Source organism: Lepisma saccharinum, chromosome 20 (assembly GCF_977018435.1).
Source record: "Lepisma saccharinum chromosome 20, izLepSacc3.1, whole genome shotgun sequence".
NCBI classification, from domain to species: Eukaryota; Metazoa; Arthropoda; class Insecta; order Zygentoma; family Lepismatidae; genus Lepisma; species Lepisma saccharinum.
In genome coordinates, this window is record NC_139248.1 from 18984490 (window position 1) to 18991166 (window position 6677).

The window sequence follows — 6677 nt, forward strand, 5'->3', positions numbered from 1 at the left end:
GGGTCTCATATTAGGAGTCACAAAATATATCTAATATTTTACGTTGATTTTCATCGTTGCTTTTCCTAATTTGGGAGTTACGTTGCAATTATGTTACAAATTAAATGGTTATTAATCTTTACCTTTTGTTATATGTAATGATCAGAACATTCTTGCAGTTTTTACACAAAATAACGAACTATATCGGACGATATTTTTGGGAAGGAAACTTGAAGGCAAAGTATTGCAATTTTTAATAAATTCAATGACGTATTTTTTCTAATGAAAGAAAAGACAAGACCATAAAGTACTTCAATTGTTGGTTTAATGTTTTGGACCCACTTATTTTCAAATTTAACCCAATTTACTCATAATTAGATTAATAAAATGTGAACAATTATTTTAGAAATGTGTAGGCCTATAGCCCTATAGCTTAGGATTTATTATGAAAATGTTCATTTCTTTGTTTCAGGGAGAGGAGAGCCCTCATCCCAAAGGAAGAAGTGGAACCCAGAAAGCATGATAAGGGCTGTCAATTATGTTCGAAGTGGCGAAATGGGTTATAAGAAAGCTGCACGTGAAAGACAAAGGGAAGACACCCGAGGCATTAGTGAGTGTTCGCTTAGGGAGAAAATCTGTGCTGACAAACGACCTTGAAGAATTGTTGGTGAAATATTGTGTAGAAATGGATGCGCGGTTTTATGGACTCAGAAAAAGTGATATAAAAAGAATTGCTTTTCAGCTTGCCCTGAGAAATTTTCTCCCTCATCCATTTTCAGGCGAAGAGAAAGCTGCAGGCAAGAAATTGCTGCGAGGTTTTCTGAAGCGTCACCCTGAACTACGTATCTATGCGGAGCCCAGAACCAACGTCATTTGCCCGTATTAAAGGATTCAATCCCGATAGTGTGAGTGCCTTCTTTGATATTTTTGAAGGGGAACTGGAGAATATTCAAAACAAACCACATAGACTTTTTAATGTGGACGACTCAGGAATATCAGTGGTACAGGGATAAGTCTACCTTCAAAACATTTTGCGCGCAAGAAGTTGAAACATGGTTGCGTCAGAATCCAGGAAAACCACTAAAAATAACTAACATTGCCAGAATATTGTCAGGTGCACACAACAGAGCTGCTACTATGGAAACATCCGTTAATGCATTTCGAAAGACTGGTTTATTCCCTTGTAATAGATACATTTTTCGTGATGAAGATTTTGCAATACACTCTGTCAGCTCTAAAAAGAAAAGAGGAATATGACAGGTCAGTCAGTTGAACTACCCAAAAGTTACATGGATCCCCAACCAAGCTGCAGCAGGTTAGGCCAACTTGAACAGGAACAGGAGCCTGAAAGCAGTCCTATTTAGGCTACGCAGTCTTCAACAGTACCACCCCGTGATGACGATGCCATTGTAATGCCAGAAGACATTGAGCCACTGCCCACACTAGACAGCCCATCTCTTACCAACTCCGGGAAATCTCGCGTAGTGAATCAACCAGTAGTTATAACAACAACACCATACAAAAAAAGACTTGCAGATAATTCGAAGAAATGTAAGAAGGAAGTGAAGAAGAACCTTTTGGTAGGGGTGTTACAGGCACTCACAGTAGGAAGCCTACTGAGGCCCAGAAAAAGCAGCAATCAGATTACTCGCGTTCTATTTCACGTAAGAAGAGGAAGGTTGTATCAAAGAAATGTGAAGAATCCACAGATGAGTCGGAAGAATCTTTCTCATTAGCAGAATCGTCTGACAGTTTAGAATTACATGAAGATGAATATGATACAGAATGTGTATTTTGTGGTTCATCGTATTCCAAAGATCAATGTGGTGAAGAGTGGGTAAAGTGCACACGTTGTTACAATTGGGCTCATGCTCATTGTGGTGCAGATGACACATTTGTGTGTTCGATGTGCAAAAATCAAAAGTAAAAGCACGATGAACTTCGTTTCTACCAGGTAGCTACTTCATGTGTAACACGATGTAGGTCTTTTTACAGTTTCATTTGAAGTGAACCAATTTTGGTGACAGCTACTAGGATAGCATAGAAGGAACATTTTGTTTTGTATTTTTAGCATGGTAAAAATAGTCAGTTTCTTTTTTAGAATAGCCTAATCTTTTTAAACATGGTGTAAAAATAATATTGTTGCACTTATAGTTGGGTAAGAAAATAACTTAGTTCATTTATTTAAAAAACAATTTAGTTCAGAGATTCAAATGATGTATATAACCCAAACAAGGCCGGGGTCTCTTATTCGGTACCCCCTATAAAAATAGCTCAGTAGCACTTGTGTTCATTTTTTTGTTTATAATTTATGATTGTTACTTTTTTTATATATTCCAATACCTTGTATCGTGAAATAGACTCATCGTGAAATACACTCCCTACAAAATATATTTTTTAAAAAACATAAATAGTTTTTGTTTTAATTAACAAGTAAATCGAATTCTACCAAAAGGGTCTCATATTCGGGGTCTTTACCCTACTGTACCTACTGTTGAACGTGGGATCCGAACTAGTATGTGCCTCGAGCGGGTATCGAACTTGGAACCCCTTGGTTACAAGACGACTTCGTTACCACTACGCTATCGTGGAGGCCAAGAAATAGAATGAAGCAAAAGCAATTTATCGTCGTGGCTGAAATTATTAAAGAGAAACAGCCCACACGAGAGCAAATATAAGGCAACGGTTTTTTTCAGCTTGGCAAATTAATGCTCTAAAAATAGAGCATCTTGTACATAAAAAAGCCAGTAGGCGGGATACGAAGCAAAGCTCTCTCCCAGCTGCGGCCAGCTTCCCTGGATTATCTGTTTATAACGCTCCAACTACCACGGTTCCCTCCTGCGAAATCCATTGACCCATTTCCCGAGTTTAAAATTCCTGCCCTGGACCTACCTCTATGGAAATCCCCAAAGATACATAGATTGGGGGGGAGGGGGAAGTCTGCAAAAGCCTTTGCAATTAAAATTACAAGCGGAAACGCTCAGAATGGGTGATAGGGAGCTCTATTAAGTATAATAGGGGAGCGTCAAGGCTTTCTCCACTTCTCAGGATGGGATGCAACATCTTCTTGGATTCCTTACGGAAGTTTTAAGGTAATTGAATTGCATTTCAAGGGCAAGGAAGGAAGAAAAGTGGATCGAAATTCAAGAAATGGGGTTACGTGCTAATTAGTAATGAGTTTCGTCACGAGATGTCTCTCATTTCCATCCCAATGTAGGACATCATTTCCTGGGAAAAATAACCCTGGTCGATATTTTGTAACAAACATTATAATGTTTTGAAATAAATTCTGGAACTATTTTGAATACTGATCACCAGAAAACGGACTTATATATAGTTTGAACGTGCTGAATATGCAAATACATAGTTAGTTATTTTCATTAATACATGGAGTTAAATATGAACGAAATTCTTAAAAAATACATTTTTAATAGAACGAATCAGGCTACACGAGGTAAATAACATACAGTACGCTTACATCGACTATAATTATAAAACAACAAAAAATAGTTTTTATATTTTCTGTTTCGAAAACAATGAATAAATAAATTTTGTTGTAAGTATTCGAAGGTGAATCTAATCATGTTGTCTCGTGAGATGGATTTATATTGACTGAAACTGTCTTCAATATCGCAAGATGTAATGGGGATGTATTTCAAATTTACAATATCTGATGGAGTTAACATTGCCAAAGTAACGTTTGTAACAATCAGGAGCCGATGCCTGAGCCCACATTCTCTATTGTCGACAACAATAGTAAATCTTCTAATATATAAAAATGGGTGTATGTACGTGTGTGTGTGTATGTTTTATATGTTTGTTCCTGCCTAACTATCGAACTCCTGGAGCGATTTCAACCAAACTTGGAACACGTATCACTTCCAATCTGGAAAGAAATACTGTGGGGCTAAGACACCTCTGGCACCCCTAGGGGTGGGGGTGGGAGAGAGTGACATGTAAAATAATCGAAAACGAAGGATATTATTGTGGAATCCATAGTTTTCGGGGTCGCTAAGATGAATAGTGACACTCCCAATGCCGTTCCACTTCAAGATCATCACCTATCGGAATGGGGGTGAGAGTGGGTGGAAATTAAAATGTCAAAAATGACCAAGATTAGTGTCGAATCGACAGTTTTTGAGTCTAAGCTTTGTGACATTCACGATAACAAAACTTGGTACACATATGACTTACAATCTGGGAAGAAATATTGTGGGGGTAAGACACCCCTGGCACCCCGAGAGACGGGGGGTGGGAGGGATGACATGTAATATAATCGAAAACGACCGATATTAGTGTGGAATCCACAGTATTCGGGGTCGATAAGATGAATTGGGGACACTCCCAACGCCGTTCAATTTATTTATTCTTGCTGTTGGAGGTGGAATTAAAAGCGTTGTTCATAAATTGTTGTTAAATTTATATTATAGTGAATTTGTTAAAGATATTACTTTATAATTTGTATACTGTACTTATGCTTGTAAATACATGTAAATAAAATTAGTTACATTTTACACTATAGTTAGAATTCATTAAACACCCGGGCAACGCCGGGTAATCAGCTAGTTGTAAATAAAGAGGAACTTCAAGTGATTTACAATAGCAAAAGTAAACAGTTGGGAGGTGTAAAATTGAGAGGAAAGAAAACATTATTGTTCGGATGACAGAAAACTTGCAATGAATGCAATTGGAGAGATTAAAAAAAGGTCGTAAGCTTTCTTTTGTTTAACGTCGCTTCGGACTTTGTGAGTTATTCGTAAGAAATTCTCCCAACTCTTTCGGTCACACGGGGACATGTAGTTATTGCGCAAATATGGAGTATATGTTGAGAAATGTTCTGGAATATGGAAATATTACTAAAATATGTAAAATATGAAACAAAAATCTAATATATGTAAAAAATATGGAAAATAAAAACTGAATTTTGCGAGTCAATTTTCCATGATGCGTAAAGATAATACAAAATATAACTTAGCTTCATATGTAAATATGTATTTACATATAAATCCGATCCCTGCTGATCACGGAAATAAGATGTCCAGTCCTTCCTATCACGTCTGCATTTGTCCACAGGCCGGAAATTTCCCCCGTCACCAAGTTCACTGAACTCACCATAATTCATTCATTCTACATGGGATGAAGGGGTGGAAGTATCTTCCCGTAGGACTCGGCATTTTTAACGAATTTTTAACCATATTAGAGATAATAAACCTTTTATCTCTAATATGGTGGGTTCCCCTCTTCGTTAAAAATGCCGTCCTGCGGGATGATATTTCCACCCCTGAGTTCTTTTTTATATTTTGTGAAGGAATTTCTTATGAGGCAATTCGAAAATAAAACTTAAGCAACTAGAGTCCATACAATATTTATGCTAATATGTCACGTGAAGGTGGAAGATAATTTATATGTTTACAATTCTACATACACTTATAGTTAAAAATCAGAAGATTTGTATTGTAGAAAATCAATATTTTATCAGTGCTCCTCGTGCCATGAAATATTTTGATGCAAACCTACAAAAATAACACGGATCATTTTTTAAGATTTTGCAAGAATTTAGATGTTCTTCTTGTATAAATGAATGGGTTGTCTCTGGAGAGAGGCAGACTCCAGAAGTCTGCAGTCTACTACATTTAGTAATTTTAGTTGTATAACCATTTATGCGAAGCTACTAAATGTTCCTATTTGGTCGGGACAGTTCACCACATTTACTGCCTGTTTTGGCTTTTTTAGAACTGCAGTCTTGATGAGAAAATGTCCTCTTTTTGTGGTTGAATCACATTCAGACATGTTCTTCATTATAGGGATACTCGCATAGCGTTAGTGGTCACATTAAGGGTACGAATTTCCTTGGTGGAAGGGGGGATCTCCCACCTTTCCACCAACGATCTTGTTCTATTAAAATTTTTCCCCCATAAAATTTTCCGAGGGTAAGAGTTTGTGTTATAATAACAAAGATAAGCAATTAGTCTGGACCTCAAACATACTTTACTAAGAATGACGTCATAAACACATGCAAAGAAGGTATAGCAAATGATGTCAGCCTGTGTGTGAATGTTGCATATATCTCTTGTTCTCTCTCTCTTTAGGGCTGGTAACAGCATGGGGTAAAAACGTACTTCTACAGTCATAGATAAGGTTTTAAAATTATATCAGATTGGACTAGTAAGAAATGGAGCTGTAGCTGCGAAGGTGGTTGTCATTGTCACCCTAGGCCCCTGGAACATAGAAATTAGACGGACCTGTCATTTCTCCTCCATTTCTCACCTCCATTCGTCTGGAATAAAACATAGCACTTACATGTTCATTTAATAGGAAACTAATGTCATCTTAAAGTTTCTCATTTTTAGTCCCTCCTTCACTGAAGATGGTGTGGGATGCACAACTGACTGTCCTTTTATTAGCCACATTTCTTGAATGCTAAGTTTTCTTTTCATCGGATTCGGAAAACAGTAAGTACATAAAATTTCTACAATGTATAAGTACTCCCCTACATCTAGGTTGGGGGAGTGCAAAAAACATTCTCGTCCTGGGCGCTGAAATCTCTAGCTACAGCTCTGATAAGGAAATATTCCCTTTCGAGAGACCATTAATAGATTTACACCATTATAAAAAACATAACACAATAAAAGTATGAAAATGTAATTTTCATTTTTAATAAAATGCAATAATTAAATAATATCTAACACTTATTAAAA